Raw genomic sequence first — 11,654 nt, 5'->3', positions numbered from 1 at the left:
CCCACTCACTCACCCACTCGCTCACCCACTCACTCACCCACTCACTCACCCACTCACTCACTCGTTCACTCACTCACCCACTCACTCGTTCACTCACTCACTCACCCACTCACCACTCACCCACTCACTCACCCATCCACTCACCCACTCGTTCACCCACTCACTCGTTCACACACTCACTCGTTCACACACTCACTCGTTCACCCACTCACTCACCCATCCACTCACTCACTCACCCACTCGTTCACTCACCCACTCACTCGTTCACTCGTTCACTCACCCACTCATTCACTCACCCACTCACTCACCCACTCGCTCACCCACTCACCCACTCGCTCACCCACTCACCCACTCACTCGTTCACTCACCCACTCACTCACCCATCCACTCACTCACCCATCCACTCACTCACTCAGTCACCCACTCGTTCACTCACCCACTCACTCACCCATCCACTCACCCACTCGTTCACCCATTCACTCGTTCACCCACTCATTCGTTCACCCACTCACCCACTCACTCACCCACTCACTCATTTACTCGTTCACCCACTCACTCGTTCACCCACTCACCCGCTCACCCACTCACTCGTTCACTCACCCACTCGCTCACCCACTCACTCGTTCACTCACCCACTCGCTCACCCACTCACCCACTCACTCGTTCACTCACCCACTCACTCGTTCACTCACCCACTCGCTCACCCACTCACCCACTCGCTCACCCACTCGTTCACTCACCCACTCACTCACTCACCCACTCGCTCACCCACTTACCCATCCACTCACCCACTCACTCGTTCACTCACTCACCCACTCGTTCACTCACTCACCAACTCACCCACTCATTCACGCACCCACTCGTTCACTCACCCACTCACTCACCCACTCACTCACCCAATCATACACTCACTTACCCACTCACCCACTAACTCGCTCACCCACCCACTCACCAGCGCACTCGCTCGCTCGCTCACCTACCCACACACTCGCTCACTCACTCACTTACCCACTCACTCACTCACTCACCCACTCACTCGCTCACCCACTCACAAGCGCACTCACTCGCTCGCTCACCCACCCACACACTCGCTCACTCACCCACCCACTCACTTACCCACTCACTCACTCACCCACTCACTCGCTCACCCACTCACCAGCGCACTCACTCGCTCGCTCACCTACCCACACACTCGCTCACTCACTCACTTACCCACTCACTCACTCACCCACTCACTCGCTCACCCACTCACCAGTGCACTCACTCGCTCGATCACCCACCGACACACTCACTCACGTACCCAATCATCCACGCACTCACTCACTTACCCACCCACCCACCCACTCACTCGCTCACCCACTCACCAGATCACCCATTCACTCACTCGATCGCCTACCCACCCACTCACCCACCCACTCAGTTTTTCAAGACAAACTTCAATCAGGCAAACGACTCCGATTCTCCGATGAGACAAGGGCAGGAAGCGTTGTTCCAAAGATTGGGAGCCTCCATCAGCCCCGCAGGAACACAACCTTGACCTCGGAGTCCTTACAAGAAGGCGATCCTAAGAATATTCCGTACCTATTAACACTTTAACTGCAGCCTTGCAACCCTTTGAGTCTCAATTGTTAACGTGTTTATAATGTTCACGAATACATCGGGTTTGATGAGATCTACAGACTGACTCAGAGACTCACAGAAGACGCAACGCCTCGTGTAGACTCACAGCGACCCAGAGACTCAGAGAGATTCATAGACACCCAGACACGGGTAGAGACACACAAAGATCCATAGAGACTGACCGGGTTTAGTGATGGGTGATAGTGATGGTGACGATTGTGATGGTGACGATTGTGATGGTGTCGATTGTGATGGTGACGATTGTGATGGTGTCGATAGGGTGACGGGAGGCGACGATGGTGACGATGGTGACGACGTTTGCGGTGATAGTGATCACAATGGCCAGGACGACGATGATGATGACGATGATGATGATGACGATGATGATGACGATGATGATGATGACGATGATGATGACGATGATGACGATGACGATGACTATGAGTATGATGATGACGACGATGACGATGATGATGATGACGACGATGATGATGATGACGATGATGATGATGATGACGATGATGATGACGACGATGATGATGACGATGATGACGATGTTAACGATGATGACGATGATGATTATGATGATGACGATGACGACGATGATGACGACGATGATGATGACGATGATGGCGACGATGACGATGATCTTCACCCGAACGATGGCAAGCAGAAAAAGAGAGAGAGAGAGACGACTCCACCACCGGGATGTAAACGCGGCTGCCTGTGGCCTGCGCGCGCGCACGGGAGCAAGTGCTCTTGAGCGCAAAGCGACACCCGAGTCACGGATTATGTTTAAAGACCGGAACTTGACAATCGGATACGGAACGTATTTCAAACAGGGGTCAAGGATTCCTTTGACTGCACTCTCATGATGCTAAAACACCCCCCCCCACCACCCCAGCTACCCCCCCTCCATCTCTCTCCCACTTGAAGAGGCCCCTAGAGACGCTGAGGATGGATGCAGCGCAGAGTCGATACGGAGGTGGAGGGAAGACATTTGGCTTTCAGACGCACAGCCTCCTTCTCCTCCTCGTCGTTGTTGTTGTTGTATAACGCGAATTGTATATAACGCGAATTGTATATAACGCGAATTGTATATAACGCGATGATGGATGAATTAGGGAACACGTTGTTCCCTCTGTTCATAGCGCGGACGCCAATTGGATTTGACGCGTTCCGAGCGCACGGGACGACGTCGAGAACAAGCGAGCGGTGGTAGCGGCTGCCTCGCAAGGACTCGGGATGCTGCTGGATGCTTCTAGATCAGTGGCTGCAGCCTTGCACCACTCTGGGTCTCAGAAAGGGCATCTCGCCCCCCCCCGGAGGGATGCGTGAACTCCAGGTGAAGAACCACTGGAGTTCGCTGCTGCAGTATACATCAATATTCAAATTCTGTGATTGTTTGTTACTTTTAAGGCCACAGGGTCGTTGAAGCGCGTCTAACGTTTGTCTTATTCTTCTGTGTATCACAGGCACTTGCCTGCCTCCCAGCAAACATGGCAACGTTAGCCCAACGTCGGCACAACGTTGGGTCAACGTCTCCAGTAAACATTCCAACTTTGTGCCAACCGTCGATACAAATTAATTTGGGCGCCTTTCTCCAAACGGGTAATTAAAAATAAAGATACAACAACAACAACCCAACGTCCCAGACTGATTCCAGATGAAACTGCGCTAATTGCTACGGAATGTTGAGCGCGGCTGGTAATGGATCGCCCGTACGCCATCGTTAACATGTTATCGCTGGTATCGTTTTTTTATTTCTATTTTAAATAAAAATAATGGAATTAAACGAGCCGCACCGCACACTCTGTTACAGTTCATGTCGGCCACCCCTCCCTCCCTCTCTCCCTCCCTCCCTCCCTCCCCATTAAGTCGAGCACTTAGGCGCTCGTTCCGGGGAAGTTGGTCGATCGATAGAGATTGAACTACGACCTCTGGCGTGGAGATTCGAGCCCCCCTCCGTATTGTGGGGGGGGGGGGGGGGGGGGGGGCTGGCGTGAATTCGTGAATTCCTTTCCCCCGGAGAGAAGGGCCGATCCTAAATTAATTTTTACAGAATGAGTCAAATGCCCTCTCGATAGGGCCGTCGATGTTCTTGATGGATTTGGAGGCGCAGGGAAGATAGAGAGGGAGGAGGGGGCAGGAGAAGGAGGGAGGAGGAAGGAGGAGGAGGGCGAAGGAGGGAGGAGGAGGAGGAGGGAGGAGGAGGGAGGACTGGGGAGAGAGGAGGTAGGAGGAGAGAAAAGGAGGGAGGAGGAGGAGGAGGAGGGAGAAAGTGGAGGGAGGAGGAGGGAGGAGAATGGAGGAGGGCGGAAAAGGAGAAAATGTGGGGAAATGTAAAATGTTATGGTGACTAGAAAAATTCAACAATGTATCTTGGTGCTGCTGCTGCTGGGTTGGCAGAGGCGGTGCACAAGGACAGTCAACAAACAACAACAACAACAAGCACAATCAACAAACAACAGCAACATGCTCGTCCACAACAACACTGTGTGCGCTCGTGGCCTCACAGAGGGGACAGACACATGTATAATCGGCGACGGTTCGGGCAATGACCCTTCCATTCCTCGAGCGCACAGATCACACGGCACGCTGCAGACAGCAACATGGGATGTGGGCCTCGTCTCCCGCCACCGGAACGTGGAGCAGGCAGCCCCTGCAGCCACTTGCTCGTGCCACTGCTCGCTGCTGTAAGAGCTGCTCCACTGGACAGACTCGCCGGCCCAGTGGGTGGACCTCCCAAGGGGGTCGGTGGCGAGCGCGCACGCCGCAGGGACCCTCGCGGACTCGGAGTGAGAAGATTCATTTTGGACTGCAGCAGCAGCAGCAGCAGGAGCAGCAGGAGCAGCAGCAGGAGCAGCAGCCGCAGCAGGAGCAGCAGCTGCAGCAGGAGCAGCAGCCGCAGCAGGAGCAGCAGCCGCAGCAGGAGCAGCAGGAGCAGCAGGAACAACAGCAGCAGCAGGAGCAGCAGGAGAAGCAGGAGAAGCAGCAGCAGGAGCAGCAGCAGCAGCCGCAGCAGCAGCAGGAGCAGCAGCAGCAGCCGCAGCCGCAGCAGCAGCAGGAGCAGCAGCCGCAGCAGCAGCTGCAGCAGCAGCAGCAGGAGCAGCAGCCGCAGCAGCAGCTGCAGCAGCTGCAGCAGCAGCAGCAGCAGGAGCAGCAGCCGCAGCAGCCGCAGCAGCAGCAGCAGCAGCAGGAGCAGCAGCCGCAGCAGCAGCAGCAGCCGCAACAGCAGCAGCAGCAGGAGCAGCAGCAGCAGCCGCAGCAGCCGCAGCAGCAGCAGGAGCAGCAGCAGCAGGAGCAGGAGCAGCAGCAGCAGGAGCAGGAGAAGCAGCAGCATTAGCAGGAGCAGCAGCAGCAGGAGCAGCAGCAGGAGCAGCAGGAGGAGCAGCAGGATCAGCAGCAACAGGAGCAGCAGCAGCAGCAGCAGGAGCAGCAGCAGGAGCAGCAGCAGGAGCAGCAGGAGCAGCAGCAGCAGGAGCAGCAGCAGCAGGAGCAGCAGCAGCAGGAGCAGCAGGAGCAGCAGCAGCAGGAGCAGCAGGAGCAGCAGCAGGAGGAGGAGGAATCCTCTGAGCTGTGAAGCTCTTTATCTCACAGGGAGGGTGCGATATGGGGCACGGGGATCAGAGTGACCGTGAGCCCCCTACACCCTCCCTACCCCCCCCTACACCGCCCCTACACCCCTCTACCCCCTCTTGGCGAGGGGGCTCAGGGCGAGCGGGAGGAGTGAGCGTGATGGGGCCGGACGGCATCATTCGCCATCAGCGCCCGCGTCACTCGGCCGCGTCTCACTGCTTGGGGTGCCACGGTGGCTATGAGATGTTAACTACCTCGCCTGGTATACAAGAGGCCGTGGGTTCGATCCCGACCCTGACGCCTGCTGCTGTATATTTGGAGTTTGCGTGTCTCTCTGTCTCTTCCCGTGGTCGCGCGGATTATTCTCCGGGTCCTCCGTTTTCGAGTATGTGGCTGCCGCTATAAATGTCCACATGGCGATGATGATAATCCCACTTCGTTGAGATATCCTTTGCGATAGCCTGGTCACTTCTGAAAAAATAATCTACATAGCCCAGTGGGCCTTACCTGCTGAAAAGATCAATATAATGTTAAACATTTGAAATAGAGCACCTACTAAGGCCTTCACGGCACAGATGCGATCGACAGGCTAGAGATTTGTGCCACCACGTTGACACCTCATGCCCGGCCGCCTTTGTCTCACCCACACTGCTAGAGCGGAAACAAAAGCCGCCTCCAGTTTCAGCAGCAGCAGGAGCAGCAGCAGGAGCAGCAGCAGCAACAGCAGCAGCAGGAGCAGCAGTAGCAGCAGGAGGAGCAGTAGCAGGATGAACAGCAGCTGGAGCAACAGCAGCAGGAGCAGCAATAGCAGCAGCAGCAGGAGCAGCAACAGCAGCAGCAGGAACAGCAGCAGTAGCAACAGCAGGAGCAGCAGTAGCAGGAGCAGCAGCAGCAGCAGCAGTAGCAACAGCAGCAGCAGCAGGAGCAGCAATAGCAGCAGCAGCAGGAGCAGCAACAGCAGCAGCAGGAACAGCAGCAGTAGCAACAGCAGGAGCAGCAGTAGCAGGAGCAGCAGCAGCAGGAGCAGCAGCAGCAGGAGCAGCAGCAGCAGCAGGAGCAGCAGCAGCAGCAGGAGCAGCAGCAGCAGCTGAGTCTCCAACTCGTTCTCGGAGCGAGCAGCAATCACCAGGTCACAGGGGCACATCACCATGACATCGTGGTGGTGGTGGTGGAGCCATCCCTTGACTGAACCCCGGGGCGTCGATCAGCCTCCCATTGAATCTGTTGTACCAGATGGAAGTTCCACCGTTGCAGCCAGCTGCAGATAGCTTGTCGAGCGGTATGAACTTCTGTTCTAACATGAAGACGTTGTATTTATTGATTGATTTTCATGGCGGTACCCTGGGGTACCAAATGATACAGAATGCCCGAGGCAATTAAAGATGTTATTTCTGGGACGCGATTTTTTCCCAGGGGGTGTACTTCACTGCGCGACTGGGAGCACCACTCAATCCGACATCGGTGGCGCCACTCCGCGAGGTCGAAACGCAGCGAGGACGACTGCGTCGAAACCCCAAACACTCGCGGTACGCACCGTGCTGGTGGTGGTGGTGCATCGTGCTGGTGCATGGTGGTGGTGGTGCATGGTGGTGGTGGTGCATGGTGGTGGTGGTGCATGGTGGTGGTGGTGGTGCAACGTGGTGGTGGTGGTAGTGCATGGTGGTGGTGCATCGTGGTGGTGGTGGTGCATCGTGGTGGTGGTGCATGGTGGTGGTGGTGGTGCATCGTGGTGGTGGTGGTGCATCGTGGTGGTGGTGCACCGTGGTGGTGCACCGTGGTGGTGGTGGTGCATCGTGGTGGTGGTGGTGCATCGTGGTGGTGGTGCATCGTGGTGGTGGTGGTGCATCGTGGTGTCCAGGTCGAGTCGATTTGCCGCGTCGCCGACCATCAACAGATGAAGAATGACCGCGTCGCGGACATTGTGCGAGAGCCGGGGTGACGATGGTTCCCTGGGGCCCGCGATGAGGCTTAATTGTTTTACAAAGACAAAGACTCCCTCCACCCCCCATACAGCCTTAGCAGACTGTTGGGGCAAGTGCTGTAAGCGAGAACCTATGACGGCCGGCACGGCACACGAGGGGGTGGATGGGTGGCCAGCATCACACCCGTGTAGACACACACACACACACATATGTACGTCATATATAAATACACACACACACGCGCGCGCGTACGCAGATGAAAACACGGAGTTGAAAGATCAACCTGAACACATTGCACGCGCAGATAGAGGCGTGTGCTGTGAACACCCGACACGCTCCGCACAGCACACAACGATGTGGAGGGCAGATAGCGCCTAATGCAGAGCGGGGCCCGCGAGCGAGATAGCGAATGAAACCAACCCCCCCCCCCCAGGCCCCCAGCCACCCAGCCCCCCCTCCCCAGCCCCCCAAGAGATAACAGTGCAGATGGATTCACCAATTCATAGCCCCCCACCATCACCCCAACCCCCCCTCCAATTGTTCCCCGCTTTTGATGCTCATTTTTATCAGCGCGGTGCAGGTAACACTGCCCCCCCCCCCCCAGATATAGGCGCGGTAAAGAAGAAATCAGCGGCAGCGAAAACCAAAACAAAATTCGGCGCCAGGGACAGAGAGAGAGGGGGGGGGGGTAACAAATAAACATCCGCGGAAGCTGCCGCGGGCGGTTTGACGGCGGCCAACGGTCAGACTCACAGTGGGCAGCGTCCACCCTCAGTAGGCAGCGTCCACCCTCAGTGGGCAGCGTCCACCCTCAGTGGGCACGCGTCCACGCGGAGAGACGCAAACTCCACATCTACAGCAGGTGTCAGGGTCGGGATCGATCCCAGGCCACCACCATCATCCAGTGTCCACCACCATGATCACCCAGTGTCCACCATCATCATCATTCATTGTCCACCATCACCACCAGCTGTTGCTGCTGCATCGTGAGTGGGGTGGGTGGTGCGGTTCAGGGGTTTCAGGGCGCGAATATCGAGGCCCTCCACCTCCCCCCCGTTCTGCGCCGCCCGATCATTGCGAGGGGAGGGGGGTTTGCTAGAGACGTCCTCGATGGTGAGAGTCTCCGATCGATCCGCTGCTAACTCACGAACCCGAGCGAGCCACACGTTCACCGAATAGCCCCCTTCATTCGCGTCTTCTCGTGCGATCGTTCGCGTGGTCGCGGCAAAAACAATACAAAAAGCAACAAAATAAATCAAATAAAACCAAGGGGGGTAGTTGGGGGCTGGGGGGCAGTGGTGGTGGGGGTGGGGGGCAGTGGTGGTGGGGGGCAGTGGTGGTGGTGGGGGCAAGTGCTGTGTAGCGAGCAGCATCTCTGAAGGCCGGCACGGCACACGCGGGATGGCCACCACCACCCTGGCCACTCACCAACCCGCACAGCGCTTCAGACGATGCTCTTCACTCTCACTACACTCGTCCATTGGTCCATTGGTGTCGCGTGCGGGCACAGGCCTCCTCGGGCTCCGTGACGCGGCGCCACCCCCACCCACGTGGCGAGGCAGGGCGGAGGGGGGGGCTGCTCTTCCTCCTCGCCAAGAGAGGGGGGAGAGGGGAGGAGAGCGAACGAGCGCGTCCGGTCGCGGGCTGACGAGTCGATGGCAAGGGGCCCCCTTGGGGACACGCGCGCGCGCACGCGCACGCACGCGCATGGCGCGTGGCGCGCACGGAGCCGATGTAAAACGGCTCGGAAATCTCTCAACGAGTGTTGCGTTTGGGGCCGTCCATAAATGACGTCACGCGATTTTGGGCAATTTTTTACCCTCCCCCCCCCTCGTCACACGGCGTCACAAATGTCTGACCCCCGCCCCCCACCCCCCTAGGTGCGTGACGTCATTTATGGGCGGCCCCTTTCCACTCGCTCGCACGGCAGCAGCGGCCGCCACCCACTGTGGGCATTAGCCACCAGCTCAGCGTCGACACTTTGTCTGCCTCACAGACGATGAGCGTGCGCCTTGTTGTATTGTCCACAAGCTTGTCCACGTCTCGTGTGCATTGCTCATTTAGACCGCAGCGCGTTCAGTTCGGGAAAACAAACACCCAGGATTTAATTTGGAGCTTTCGTGACTGCAGGAATTATTCTTTGGTTCTTTCGGTAAAGTCACGTAAATTAAATTAAATTTATTATTTTATCTTTATACGTGACTTTACCGAAAGAACCAAAGAATAACACCCAGGATGTTTCTCTTTATCTGACCTCCGCGCTTAAACATCATTGTTCTCACAGCAAGCTACCGGCGGCAGCTTGCTGTGAGACACAGTTGCGATGAACATACAAACGGAATCAAGAAGATCTTTGTCAGCAGTGGACATCATCGGCGTTACCCATAAGAAGTTATTTTATAGGGAGGCAGAATTGCTCAAGAAACCAAACTTTCACCCAACCCAATAAACCCTCTTCAAAACAATTAACAAGTTGGCTAATAAGGCCGTTATCTTGAACGTAAAATACAGATATAAATGTACGTGATAGGTGACGTTTCGGGCAATGACCCTTCTGCATAATCACACGATACACACACGTCACGTGCGCCACTAATCCGGCCCCTTTAATAGGTGCTCGCAAAGAGAAGGGCTGCGTGCAGAACGAGAGAGAGAGCGAGAGAGTGAGAGAGTGAGCGAGTGAGCGAGAGAGTGAGTGAGAGAGTGAACGAGAGAGTGAGTGAGAGAGTGAGCGAGAGAGTGAGAGAGTGAGCGAGCGAGTGAGCGAGTGAGTAAGAGAGTGAGCGAGAGAGTGAGCGAGAGAGTGAACGAGAGAGTGAGTGAGAGAGTGAGCGAGAGAGTGAGAGAGTGAGCGAGCGAGTGAGCGAGTGAGTGAGAGAGTGAGCGAGAGAGTGAGTGAGAGAGTGAACGAGAGAGTGAGTGAGAGAGTGAGCGAGAGAGTGAGAGAGTGAGCGAGCGAGTGAGCGAGTGAGTGAGAGAGCGAGCGAGAGAGTGAGTGAGAGAGTGAACGAGAGAGTGAGTGAGAGAGTGAGCGAGAAAGTGAGAGAGTGAGCGAGCGAGTGAGCGAGTGAGTGAGAGAGTGAACGACAGAGTGAGTGAGAGAGTGAACGAGAGAGTGAGTGAGAGAGTGAGCGAGAGAGTGAGAGAGTGAGCGAGCGAGTGAGCGAGCGAGTGAGCGAGTGAGTGAGAGAGTGAGCGAGAGAGTGAGTGAGAGAGTGAACGAGAGAGTGAGTGAGAGAGTGAGCGAGCGAGCGAGTGAGCGAGTGAGTGAGAGAGTGAGCGAGAGAGTGAGTGAGAGAGTGAGCGAGAGAGTGAACGAGAGAGTGAACGAGAGAGTGAACGAGAGGTGGAGGTTTACATAAAGCAAAGTTATTTTTTTTGTTTATTACGAAATGATGAACGAAGCAAAGTGCCGCCTACACCGAGCATCTTCTTGTTTCCACTGACCGTGTAAGAGAGAGACGTCACAAGCAAGAGGGCTCCAACGGAAGTGCGTGGGGGGGGGGGGCGGTTTGATCGCTGCTCGACAGTGACGTGGGAGGGGGTTAGTTGGGACGGGGGGTGAGTGGGGGGATTTAGTGGGGGGGGGGGAGGGGGCAGCCACCCCGATCTCCCACGCGAGGTCCCCCCCAGCGGCTTGCGAGCGTGGGTTGATCCTGGCCTCTCAAATATTTGAATTCCGAAGTGCGCGAGGCGTCTTGGGAGACACTTAGCAGCTCCAAAGTGCTGCGAGATGGTCTCTCTCTCTTTAGCTCTCTCTCTCTCCCTGGTCTCCCTCTCCCTGGGTCTCTCTCTCCCTGAGTCTCTCTCTCGCTCTCTCTCTCCCTCATTGCGGCCGCCCCCCAGTGGAAACAAATGTACAAGTCTCCCGTAGACAAACGCTGCGGTGACCTCCAGTGGAGGTTGGCACACTGCACGCAGCCATCGGCCGTGTGGCTCAGCCGAATCTCTTGCCAGGGGTAACAGACTTGTGCATTTCCTGCGGTGCCAGGGAGGATCTGCCCCACCTGTACTTACGCTGCCAGCGTCTCAAACCAATGTTCCGCTTTTTGGGGGACATCTTCAGGAAACTGGGGGTGCCCTTCTACAACAGCAGCTTCGTATATGGGGTGGTGCCTTACCTGGCTAACAAGCGCCATGACCTCGCCAACTTCGCCTGTACTCAGGCGAAGATGCTGGAGGGTGACACTGACGGCTGCTCTGCGCTTCCAGTGTTCAGAGGCCTGCTCAAGGCGCGGCTCCGGCTGGAACACGCGTACCACACACATGTCGGTGATGTGTGCGTCTTCTTCGAACGCTGAGGAGCCGGAAAAGCCCCTCTCTGTACCAGCGTGGACGGCACCCTCGTGTTCAGCTTCTGAAGCGCTCGCTCGTCACCGTGGCGTGCGCGATGACCACCACCACCACGTGATTTTTATTTCGTGGTGTGCGCGGTGCTTTCAGCGCCACAGCGCGTGGATTTGTAGCGTTTATTTTCATTTGTGTTGCTGGTGACTTTGTGTGTTTCATATCGAAATCGCCTCCAGTGCTGTT

Source organism: Lethenteron reissneri, chromosome 1 (genome assembly GCF_015708825.2).
Source record: "Lethenteron reissneri isolate LAM-NWPU_2019-01 chromosome 1, ASM1570882v1, whole genome shotgun sequence".
NCBI lineage: Eukaryota > Metazoa > Chordata > Hyperoartia > Petromyzontiformes > Petromyzontidae > Lethenteron > Lethenteron reissneri.
The sequence above is the reverse complement of the archived record's forward strand: the minus strand, read 5'-3'. Positions refer to the sequence as shown.